The following is a 13,733-nucleotide window of genomic DNA, read 5'->3' as shown; positions in this document are numbered from 1 at the left end:
CAATGGCGGGCCTGAAGGCTGGTACTGCTACTGTTGTTGCATTTTCCTTCCTCCGTGTCGAAAGGAAATAGAATATTTAGAAATGAAGCATTGTCCGAGTTTGGAATCATCACTTTAACAAGTGAGTGCATAGTTACTTTCAATTTATACATAGATACGTTCTATGTGTGAAATATTATCCGTGTCATTGACAATGACATCCTGAGGTTTTTAATATAATGAAAATACGTTTCTTTGGAAATGACTTGATAAATTCTTCATCATATTTTCTACAACATATTTCTTTAAAAGTGATACTTTGATTTTCAAATATACCATAAACAAATCGATCTTTTTTGGCCGTGAAATCAGGGATGCCACAAAAGAAAACTCGAAGAAAGCATACATTCGACATGTTTAAACATACAAGCGCAGGTGTAAAGAGCAAAAGGAGAAAATCAAGATCACACTCCCAACCACAACAACTAGAGTGGGAATGAGTCCGACTCACGACACCTAAAAAGAAGCGCTTCTCGGGAGGCAACCCGATTTTTGAGAGTTTGCATTTTATTTTCTTTTTAATTTCTTTTTAGTTTTTGTTTTTAATTTTGTTTTTTATTTTAGTTTAACTAGATGATCATGTGTTTCTCTAGTCTTTTGATCTTGTTTTGTAGTGTTGAACGAAAGTGAAGAAGTGAAGGAGCTTAATTGATGCAAAATCCGTGTGATTTTTAGTAGATTATAATTGAAGACCATATTTTTGAATAAGTGTGGGGTCCTCACTAGGTGAAGAAAAGAGATTTGAAGGAATTTTACAAAAGGAAAAGGTCGAGAATGGTCCTAATCCATTAAGAAGAAACGATGCATGATGTTGGCTCTTAATGACTTTCTGAGAAGTTACCACGACGTGGCCATCATCTCCACGTTGTGACATTTGTTTTTTATCATGACTGAATTCCATCAGACCTATACCCACGATGTGGCATCAAAAGACCATGTCGTGGTGTTTTTATTTTTCATGATGACGCCTTCTTACTCGACACCACGATGTGACATTGCTTTCCCACGTCGTGGCGGTTGAACACACTTTTTGAAGATGGTTCTTTGGTGTATTTTGATTCGACACATTTACATTCATGCGAAAAGAGTCCAAAAGTTCTATTTCCAGCCATTATTATGAGATGTCCAAGCTTTTCCACAAAAGTTTCATAATTCGATATCGCAACTACTGTCCAGGGGAGTCTATTATAATTTCTCCTCTTTTTATTTTTATGTTCTTTAATTGTTTAGGTATTTAAGCGGGACATTGCTTCTATTAAGTTTGGGGTAAGGGGTTGAATATAGCAATGCAAGCATACTGATAAAAAATAATGAAAATGAATAGGATGTAAAAATATATTAGAAATATTTAAAATAATAATCTAAAATTGAATCTAGTCAGAAAATTGTTGTGTTGAGACCTAAGTTGCTAGTATTGTGTGGGACGATTCAATACAAGTTTCAATGTTTATTTGAGCCAATAAATATTATAGTGTATTTATGGCTTCCACGTCCTAGTGAAATCATTGAACAAAAACACAGCCTTGCTTAATTTGAGGGACATAATACGTTTAGCATCGTGTACCAAAAATTTATCTAGGAGAGCTTATGTAGCCACTGCATCTTAGACTAATACATCTAACCAATAAGGGTTGAAGTTAAATTCTCTTGCTTAAGCATATACTTTTTGTTAAGGATTTTTAGTTTTGAGTGAAAATTTGAGAAAAGAAAAAAAGTGAAAAAAGAAGAGTAAAAAATAGAAAAAAAAAGTTTCAAAAGTTTAAGAGAATAAGAGTCTATAAAGCTATGAAGATCAAGAAATATGAAGAAAAACTTAGAAATCGAAGAGTCAAGAATAAGACAATTTGCCAAGTTATTATTATTTATTGTAATTTTTCTTTCTAGTTTATTTTTCCATATGTATGCTTGGGGGCTTAACTAAAAATTACCTTGAGGTTAAGAAATATTTTTGAGGATATATTCGAAGGGATGCATAAAATAAATGTTGTTCATAAGAAGTGAGGAAGTGTTTCTGAGGATCATTAGTATATAGGATTGAGGAAGTTCTTACGAAAATCTAGACACAAATACATGCATTGAAGTCTTGATGTAAGGGAGAGGCTCATAATGGATTGTCTTGTGCGATATTGGTAGCTAAGGTTTTGATGTGTTAATAGTAAAATAAGTTTTGATTGAGGGAAAGCAAAATCCAAGTGTTGGGTATTTTGATATGTGCATATTTAGTCATGTATTTTGTACACATTTCTAATACTTTTAGCTACAATTATGTTTAGTTTGGGACATAAGGTACTTATTATGTTTAAAATTTGTTTTGTAGTAGCAAAGACATGCTTTGGATGAAAAGGAAGCAAATGAGGAGCTGGAAGCATGAATGAATGAGCTAAGGCAAGAGAATACAAAGAAGTCTTGAAGATAGAAGATCACACTGTAGTGACCGTCCACCACGACGTGGCGAATGGAAGATCCTCGACTAATGAGCTGACTTGGAGAATATGGGATACCCATGAAGACCACGACGTGGTGTCTTTCAACCATGTCGTGGTGGCCAAATATAAACAAAAAACTTTATATATCCGATTATTTGGTCGAATGGAGGGTCTTACAACCGATTTTATGAGAAGGATTACGACAAAGCCCTCTAGAAACCTTGGATAAAACCAGGAATCGAATGGAGCTCAAGATTTGAAGAGATATAGAAGAATTCTACGTAGATCTAATCAGTTTGCTAATATACTCATGTCTAGCCTTATTTTCATGGATTTTGTATGTTTTTCTGCTATTATGAGAGGCTAAAAACCTTATACTTATGTTTGGTGAAGATGAACCTAATCCTTATGTGTTGATATCGATTTATGGATGATATACGTTGATTTTACTTATGTTTAATAATTAAACCCTAGCATGTTTTAGTTCTAGTTTTTATTACTTATTAATCAAGTTGTGTGTGATAGTTGATCATTCTAATTACATGAATTTGTCATCTAATTGTTTATGATCATTAAATAATTTGAGCTAAAATTAATTACATCTTAGATAAAGTAATTAAAGCTAATAACTTTAACTGTGTTAGATAGCATAATTAACCTTAATTTGTGTTTGGTTGCTTAACTTCATCATAGGAAAGTAACTACTATCATTCACAGTCCAATTTATGCTTATTATTGATTTGGTATTTAACTTGTGCTTGATCATTACATGGTAATTTATAAATTGGTATGTCTAGATATTTGATCATAATAACTAGTTAACAAATTGGTAATCAATATATTTAATCCACTGGAAATCTACAATAGGAGAAAGGGAAATCGGGAGTGAACATAAGTACTCTTTAATCTTGAAGTAAGTTCATTTTTATTTGCTTTCTTAGCTGGTAATTTGCTAGTGATTTGAATTAAGTTCTTTTGATCTTGAAAAATTGGTAGAAACTCGCAATTTAAGTTTGTTTTCTTAGTTTGATTAGAAGTAGTTATATTAATTAATTAAATTTCGTTTCCTGTGTTCGACACATGACTTACACAAGCTATTCTATAATCCGACTCAGTAAACCGCATATATAGGTACATATATTAGTTAAGTTAGTTATGTTATAAATTTAAAACAAACATGTGTTTTTGTGCACATCTATAACTTTTTCATACGAATTCGGATTTCAGAGTTATTTATATATACATAATTCTTATCACATATGATATGCATTCATTAAAAAAATTATTTTTCTAACCAACGATATCAGTTGTTGTCATCAATCCTTGAAATTGAAGATCCAAAATTCATCAAAAACATAAGTGGATTTGAAAATAGTTTAGGATTATATTAGCATTTCAAAGAAAAAATATCTATGTTTAAATAAGTATATTTTAATGAAATCAAACTCAAAATATCTTACTTTCCGAGGATTGATGTGGTTACCTATTAATTTTGTCATAGACCCGTAGCATGCATTCATTAAAAAATATCCATATGTAAATATGATTTTTGTCATAGACCCATACTAGCATGCAATTATTAAAAAATATCCATATGTATATATCATTTTTAGTGCGTGTTTTATTTTTATTTTTTCCACTTTAATTCGTTTGTTGTTTCTAAAAAGATATTTATCTTTTTTTTTATTTGAAATATACTATAAACTATGTAGTTACAAAAATTTTAAAAAGTTTTTAAAAAATTTACTTTATTTTTAATATTTAGCAAGTCATATTAAATAGTCTAAAAACAAAATTAAAGTACAAAATATGATTATGTGAATAAAATAAGTATGCAACTTAGGAGAGGGGATAAAATATATGGATATTAATAAAACTGACCATTTGTTGTTTAGTTAAAATGTATAGAACTTTTTTTTTTTATTTATTTTACCGAAATAATATATGAGATAGAAATGAAACATTTTTTTTACTGATAGACGAAAAAGCAGCTATTTTGAAATGTCTAAATTGGTACCGAATACAATCTCTTTCTATCTATATCTCTAATATCCATGGTTCAAAAAAAGCGCGTCATGGCGCGCCTCAAGGCGTGTCATGGCGCGAGGTATGGTGTAGCCGTTACAAAAACATCCAAGGTGGGTTTGTGAAGCGTGGCGTCCAAATAACGTGTCAAGTCGTGCCTTATCGCGTTATGGCGCGAGTTTTTTTCAAGGCACGAGTTTTTTTGTTTTTGTTTTTTTTTTTTTTATCGGGCCTAAAATAAATGAGTTTTTGTTAATTTTTTCTATTAGATATTAATATAACACTTCTAAAAACTACATATATTTGATAAAATTCAATAATTATATGATTTATATGTTTTAATATTTATAATATAGTCACGCCTTGAAAAACGTCATGGCTCGCCAAGGCTTGTCATGGCTTAACTTTTACCTTGCCGTCAAACCACGCCTTACGTTATTTAGAAACTTAATGAATATTTCAAATGTCTAATATCTATATTTGTCAATCAAATGACATTTTAACTTCTTATATCACGTCTACTTTTCATTTGATGTGTTTATTTTCAGTTTTGTTAGATTTCAATAAAAACGAAACAATTTTTTTTCTAAATTTAATCACTTGCTCTTGAAATTCTAGAATATGCTATTAATGAGAATAGTAATTCATTATTATTAACAATAGGTCATGGGGATTTTTTTGATTCATCATGCTATTGCTCTGGGTTTATGTACAACTACTTTGCTCTTAGTAAAATATGCGTTAGATGCACGTGGTTCCAAGTGCTAGATAAAAATGATTTCGGTTATAGTTTTCCATGCAATGGTCCAGGATGAGGCGGTACTTGTGATATTTCGGCTGGGATGCATTTTATTTGACAGTTTTTTGGATGTTAAATACCATTGGATGAGTTATTTTTTATTGGCATCGGAAGCACATTACATTATGAAATCTAAAATCCAAAATTTTAGTACTAAATGTACTTTCTTTTAGATTTTTTTCATCAAATTAGTTTGGAATGTCCGTGAATAACCCATTTCAAACATAGATACCATTCTTTTAAACACATAAAGATAATTATTTCGATTAACTTATTCAGTCTTAACGCTTTTTGAATATAATAATATTAGGTAATATTTAATTAACAGTTAATAAATATCAAGTGGTTGATAAATGATATCATAACAAGTCATATGTTCCAATCATATTAAATAAATATAAAGGCATCCACAATGCATTGAACTCTAGAGTTCAATTGATTGTCACATCATCATTCTAAATTCCATACAACTCTATTATTGTTTTCTCTACAATGCATTGAACTCTACAAAGTTCAATAGAATGTTACAAAATATAATTTATAGTAAATATTTAAGGATTAAAACTTTCCTTTTTTCCATTGAAGAGTTCAATGATCATTGAACTTCAAATCCATTAAATATCAATGTGGCATCTCACAATCGTTGAGTTTCATCCATTGAATGACATATGAACTTGTCACCTCATTCAACTCTTCCAATGAATTCACCGTTGTGATGCTCTAAGTGATTAATAATTAATAACCAATAATAAATTATACATAGAAAAAGCTCTCAATATATATGTTCCATAGTGACTACTTGACTAATCAGTATTTCTATATTTGGTATTTTGGTATCAAGTGCCGATCAAGTTGAAGGCCGATGTTGCTGGCCTTTTGTGATCCACATAGGCCCATAGTACATGACCACACAGAGGACATGGTGGTGACAGTGTTCACTGACATGTCTTTCCACTCCCAGTATCCATTCCAAGTCCTTTCAAAAAGAGGATTTTGGGTACTCCTATACGCACTAAAGATTCGTATATAAAGGTCAAATATAACATTTGACAATGACAAGATAAAATTAATTTATCCCCCAACTTGCAAAGTTTTTTGAAAATACAACCTTAATGTTCTATAGCATTTACTTTAAATTTTATTATTTTTTGTTATATTGTTAAAAATGTTTTATTTTATTTTATAACTATTTCCTTTTTGTTTTCTATCAACCATCGGCCGTATAAATATATCATATTAATTTTTTTTTTTTTTTTTTTGTTTTTCTAAACCATTTAATATATATTAGTCAATAAAAAAAATTTATGTTTTATAAACTTTTTCCCAATTAATTATATTATATTTTATTATATTATTAATTTTAATTTTGAATATATTATTTTTTACTATTATATCTATTAAATATTTAATGACATTTTATTTAAGAAATATAAATTATAATAACAAAATCGCGAGTTTCGCGTAACGGGTAGAGGCGATATTGTCGACGTATTGATTCCATTAAACAGGTATCTTAACGTTTTATTACTAAATATTAATTAAAGATTACAATTTAGAAATTAAAATTTACAAATTTATTTATTGGCAACGTTTTATTAATATGTAATTTCACTATGTTGTATTATAATAAATGAGATGTTATCTTTTTAAAATATTTTTAAGATTTATATATATTTTAATTGTTTAGAATAAAAAAAATAAAGTAACTTAATAAATTAAATTATTGAATATAAAATAAAATAATGTATAATTCAAAAAAATAATAATATATAATTTGTTTGTTGAAAAAAAAAATGTTATTTTTAATATAAATTGTTATATTAAATTGAGAAAGAAAATTAAAAAAAAAAATCAATATAAACTAAAGAAAAAAAAAAGACAAGGTATTAGATGGTTCAATGGGGATTGAACTTCTCTTTCATTACATTCTAGCTACAATATATTTTTATTACATTCTAGCTACAATATATTTTTATTCCATTTAATGTTATAGTACAACTTTTTAATCTATTAAACTCTATATAAAACCTTCGTTTGGGATGATCATACTTTATTTTATTTATATATATATATATATATATATATATATATATATATATATATATATATATAGTATTAGATGGTTTAATGGGATTGAACTTCTCTTTCATTACATTCTAGCTACAATATATTTTTATTCCATTCAATGTTATAGTACAATTTTTTAATCTATTAAACTTTATATAAAACCTTCGTTTGGGATGATCATACTTTATTTTATATATATATATATATATATATTATTTTAAAATTTATTTTAAAAATACACTCTTGTTCGATACAATCTCGTGTGTGTGTGTGTATATATATACACACTAGCCGTTGCGGCGGGTGTGAATAATTATTTCAACAATTATTTTGTTACGGAAACACATTATATTTCATGGAAAACAAGTTACTTTTCGAAGAACAGTATATTATTTAATCTATTTGTTGCTTTTATGTATGTTAGATATGTGTTTTCTAACATTAGGTCCACTGTGTCAAAAATAGATCATTTTTATTTTATGATAAAATATTTGATCACATTTTGGAAAATAATTTCATTTATTGTTTAGAAGGTATTTTCTTTTTGATGGGTGTTAGATAGTTTTCATTGAGCTAGTAATTGTTTTTCAATTATGTTTCATAAACATGTTAATTACAAACATGTAGTATATCAACTAATAGTTTCTTTTATAATATAGATTTTATGTTTCATATTATGGGTTAAGGTTTTTGACTTAGAGTTTAGAGTTTAGCGTTCGGTAAAATTAATTATCCAATACATTATAAGTTTTGCTTTGTAAGAAAACGAATATAAAATTACAACAAAAATCAATAATTTTAGTATTTCAGTGGCATGTTGTTATATGTTGGTTTGGTTTTAATTTTGAATATTAAGTCAATTTAATATATATATATATATATATATATATATATATATATATATATATATATATATATATATATATATATATATATATATATATATATATATATTTCACTAATATTTATCTTTTTTATAATTGAATAAACTTTTTTTAAATATTTAAAGATATATCATGTTAAAGAATTAATTTATAAAATTCCAAATTATAATGTTTTTAAAATAATCAAATTTTCTTTTATAGTGGTTGTTTTGATTCCAAATTATATTGGTTTTGATATAATAAAATTTTCTTTAAATTCTTTTATAATGCTTCTTTTGAAAACTTAAACAAACTGTCCGCGATTATAAATAATTTACTTCCTATTATATTCTCATTTTATTATATCAGTATTATAATTACATATCAATTTTAACATTTTTATCAATCTTATTTGTTGGTTTATACTTTGCCTCTAGGAAAATATAATTTTTTGTAATTTTGTGGCTGTGTATGGTCGTACTCATGTGTACGGCTGGTGATACTATATATTGAGTTAGGAGTGTATGTGACTGTATAGCTAGAAGAGTAAGAGAGGAGAGCATATTGTAGAAAGAGAAAGTTAGAGAGAAGAAGTGGGTGTGTGTTAGTGTGTGTAAATCTTGTATTTGGATCTACAATCTAATCATCAAATAATACAAGATTCATCATATTCTTCTCCTTCTCTTCTATATCGATCTGACATCATCTAATTGATTGGGATTCCACACCATCAATTGGATCTGATTGATACATAAGCAATTTGGGGACTTACAGTTGGTATCAGAACTTGGATTGTATCAATCAATTTTGTCAGATCTGGAGCTTATTTGATCTTATTTTGAAAGGATGTTTGTGTGTTTGGATACATCAGGGCAAAATAAGGGAGATTTGTTCTTTGTAGTTTTCCTAAAAACGAGTTTTTTATCGAGTTTTGGAGCAAAAGTGGTGAAAAACGTCGTTTTTTTGCGATCTGATTGAAGGTGTGCGGCTAGTTGAAGGTGTACGGCTCGGAGTGTGCGGCTCGGACGAGGTCGGCTTGGTGGACGGCTCGGTGGCTTACTCATATGCGCATTCATTAAAAAAAATTGAAGCGAAGTTGAGGGTGTCGGGGATCGAACCCAAGACCTCTAGTTGATCAACACAACGCTTTACCAACTCGACTAACAGACACTTTGTTTCACTCCTTCGAAATTTAATTCAAAACAAGTCCCTCTGGGTTCCAGTTTCACAGTTTTTCCAATTTCAACCCCAAAAATCATTTTTTTTTTTAAATTCCACTTTCTACCCAAAAAAAATTATTTTTTAATTTTTGACTTTTAATTTTGACTTTAACTTTTCTAGTTTGACGTTTGACTTTAAACTTTTACTTTTTCATTTATCTTTCAAAATTTCAAATTTAGCTTTTCGGTTTAAGTTTTAAGTTTGACTTTTTAAATTTGAGTTTTAAGGTTGAATTTCTCGGTTTTTAAGTCAAAGGACAATTCAAAAAAATTATATAAAAACATATAATAAAAAAATATAAAAAAAAAAGTTCCTCAATCATCCCGGTCAATGAAGTTTCATGTACTTCATCTTGTGAAACTACAATTAAATTTCTTCGTGAACAAATTGATTTGCTAAAAAGAGAAAATGAGGACCTTAAATATGAAGGATATACACTTAGGAAATGTCAGAAACCATTAAAAGCACAACTAGAGGCCAAAACTAAGGATTTTAGAAAACTTCAAGAGGAATTTAGCAATAAATATGAAAATTATGACTATAATAAGAGACAACTTGCTTCTGTGACTGCCGAACTTGACACATTGATAAACAAATTTGAAAATGCAGATTTTAATTTTAGAAAATATGATGTGTCAAGTGAGGTAGTTGCCTCGATGATTGAGAAGCAATTAAAATTCAAAGATAATCAAAACAAGGGTCTATGGTATCACAATGTGCCACCTCATTTTAATCACAACTATAACCCACCCCTTGAGACCAATGAGGAAGAAATGTATGCTCATTATGGCCAAACCCCTATCCCAGCTTCAGTTAAGACTGAACCATCTGGGCCTACTAAAGTCATTCAAGTGAACGTTTCTGATGTTTCTACTTCCTGTGCAGGTAACGTAGTAGAGGATGAGAACAAAGAGAACATTATTGAACAATCCAATGACCCCTTGAAATCTGAATCTGTTGCTTCTAACTCAGTTATTCCTAACAAACCTGTTGTTGAGAAATACAAGCCACCAAAACAAGCGAAACCCATGGCTTGCTGTAATTGTGCTTATAGGGACAACAAGAGACAAGGCATGTATACGCCACCATGGGTAGGAAGAAACAACTTCCCAGTGAAGAAAAAGACATGTTTTCACTGTGGAACACCTGGACACATTGCATGAAATTCTCCAAATTGCGCTTACGTTCCCTACTATGCACAAGGATGGCAAATGCGCCAAGAAGGAGATACCAAAAAAGAATCCCTTCGAGGCCACAATCGCAAAATGGCGACTGGAATGCCAACAAGGGAAAGAGTTCAACTCCCAATGCCAAGAAATCAAATCCCAAGGTCAAGAAGGGAATGTTGGCCAAGAAGTCCAATCCAAGAGATGCTCCAATGAAGCCAAGACCGGTTAGGTCAAAGTCATCTCGACGATCAGCTTCAAGTTTAAAATTAAGTGCCGAGGCATCCATCGGAACGAAAAAGAAATGGGTCAAACCCAACTACAAATGGGTTCCAAAGGTTCAATCTCCCAAATCACCTAATGACTCTAATATTTCTACATCTACTGTTTATGATAAACATGACATGTCGTGGGAGAATGTTCCTTACAAAGATGACAAAGGTCGACCCAGTTTCAAAATGGACTGGGTTCAAAAGACCAACTCATCCCGCTTTGTGTCGGAGCAGCTATGGAGGCATATCATTAGACTTCTGTTTGTTGGTAGTGGGTGTTCCAGGCACATGATAGGGGACATCTCTCAACTGTACAAAATTCAGACCTTTGTTTGAGAGTATGTGTGCTTTTGTGGGAAAGCAGGAAAGGAAGAGATCACAAATGGAGTTAGTGCTTAATGACATGAAGAATTTTCGGATCTGTTATGAGATTATGCGTGCTCTTCTCAGACCTTCTGGATTCAAATTCAATCGGTGAATTACGGTTTGCGTTTTCTTCACTATACTCTTGAGTTTATCTTACTCTGATTCATTTTAAAGACAATTTTTCATTTTCTTAATAGTTTTTTGTTAGTAGTTATTATAGGGAAGTGATATCAAGAAGGTGATAATGAGCAGTCTAAAACATGTGTAAAGGACCGAATCTAAATTGTGTACACTTTGTGTTCAATGTGTTGGTAGACACGAAGGATTTGACAGTGTGGATTTAGTTAGGATTGTTTGGACTGACCATACGATTCTTGGGTAGATTGAGTAGTGAGATAAACATGGGAACCTACAGGATGCACTAAATTAATACGCATCTAGAACAGTGGTTCAAATTTTCCTTGATGTACGGACTTATGTCCTTAATTCTGGTTCTAATAAGGGGACCGGTAGGTTTTGATAAAGTAGGTCTGTAGAAATTATTTTCTTGCTTTCTATCTGTCAGTCATATGTTGCTTCCTTTGCGTGGTTGGAACATATCCGACCTGGATTGCAACATATGCATCTTTAATTCTATGCATCTTATTTATATGTGCAATTCTTTCTATCTGTGAGCCATATGTTGTCTCCTCTGCGTGATTGAAATGATCCAACCTTGAACACAACATATGCAACATTCTACCTCAAAATCTCTCTATCTCAGTTAGTCATATGTTGTCCCCTCTGCGTGATTGAAAGAGATCCGACATGGGACATAACATATGCCCCTATTTCTAAATCTAACTTCCTCCTTAATAACTGTATACTCACCTAAAGTAAGGAGTCCTTAGGAAGTTCTTGATAACCAGGGTATATCGGGAAGTGGGGAACATGTTCTAGTGTAACTAAAATTGAATCGTTTAAGAGGTTGCCTGTAGATCTCGTTGCTTAATTTAAGTGGACAACAATACCCGTTGTCATCGTCAGCTAAATGGTTTATTTAGAAAAGTTTGTCAATATTCTTCGTGTTTAAGTGGACCACAATACCAGTAATTGACCAGATCTATTCATAAAGGTGAAGGTACTGACAAACAAGTTAAGGCTGTCTCATAACTTTGATCCCAAATATTTTTGTTTTTGTTAAATTTGTTTATAGTTTTCCTCTATGCACAGATTTAGGGGTAGAATTAAAAAAAAAAATCAAAAATCAAAAATCAAACAAAAACCAGAAAATAAAAAATAAAAAATGGTGTTATTTCTGTTTTATTCTAGAAAATATGAAAAACCCAAAAATATTGTGTGCTAAAGTTTTCTTTTAATTTTATTTTGTCTTGAAAAATGAATTCAGATGTAGATGAGACTCATAGAGACTATATTCAAGATTTTCTGAGCCAAGGCTTCATCTTTGAGCATTGAAGAATTTTCATTCGAAGGAGCAAGAAATGAAGATTATTCTTTAAACATTCAATCCTTCAACCCCAGAAGCAAGGTGAAGCTGTAATTGAAGATTATGTGACGGATTGCATTGAAGCCTCCTTAATCAATCTGCTGCTATCTATGAACCTGATGAAGTGATCTAGAAGATTTGTTTTCTCTAATGTTCTCTCTGGAGATTCTCAAGATGAAAGTGCTATCTTTCAAGAATCAGTACAAGAAGCCTCCTCACCTAATGTATGTTTAAATCCAAATTTTGAAGAAATTCCCAATTGCTCAAGATGAAGTCATTCATTGAAGATTCATATTATTCTTGAAGCTGTGAAGATATCGAAGATAAACGCTGAAGCCAAGCTCCAAATGAAGATTGACAAGAAAAGCCAGCTACTTCTTAAGGGGAGCTTGTTGGGTCAATTAGAAAAGAAAGCTATAAACCAAGGGGGAGATTGTTGGGTCAAAATATTGGTTTATACTTTGCTTTTCTAGGAAAATATAATTTTTTGCAATTTTGTGGTTGTGTATGACCGTACTCGTGTGTACGACCGTACACCCTCTGTGCGGTCATACACAAGTGTACGGATGGTGATATTATATATAGGGTGAGGAGTGCATGTGTGTTAGTGTGTGTGAATCTTGTATTTGGATCTACATTCTAATCATCAAATAATACAAGATTCATCATACTCTTCTTCTCCTTCTCTTCTATATCGAACTGACATCATCCAATTGATTGGGATTCCGCACCATCAATTGGATCTGATTGATACACAAGCAATTTGGGGACTTACAGTGTAGTTCAACGGCTCCACCGAATGCTCCTATCTATTAGCAAAGATTATGTAAGTGTGCAGTTCTACTTCAGATGCATCGACATAGAATAGATCGACCCAGTTCCCGTTCGTTTCCGGTGCACTCGCTTTATATCTCCTACACACAAGGAAGGACGCGGTAGGAAGGAAGGAGCCCTAGCCTCTGTCCATCCGAAGATACATTGTTTCCATTGTGACGTGGTCGTC

Source organism: Lactuca saligna, chromosome 9 (assembly GCF_052625555.1).
Source record: "Lactuca saligna cultivar CGN05327 chromosome 9, ASM5262555v1, whole genome shotgun sequence".
NCBI lineage: Eukaryota > Viridiplantae > Streptophyta > Magnoliopsida > Asterales > Asteraceae > Lactuca > Lactuca saligna.
Note: the sequence above shows the minus strand (reverse complement) of the source record.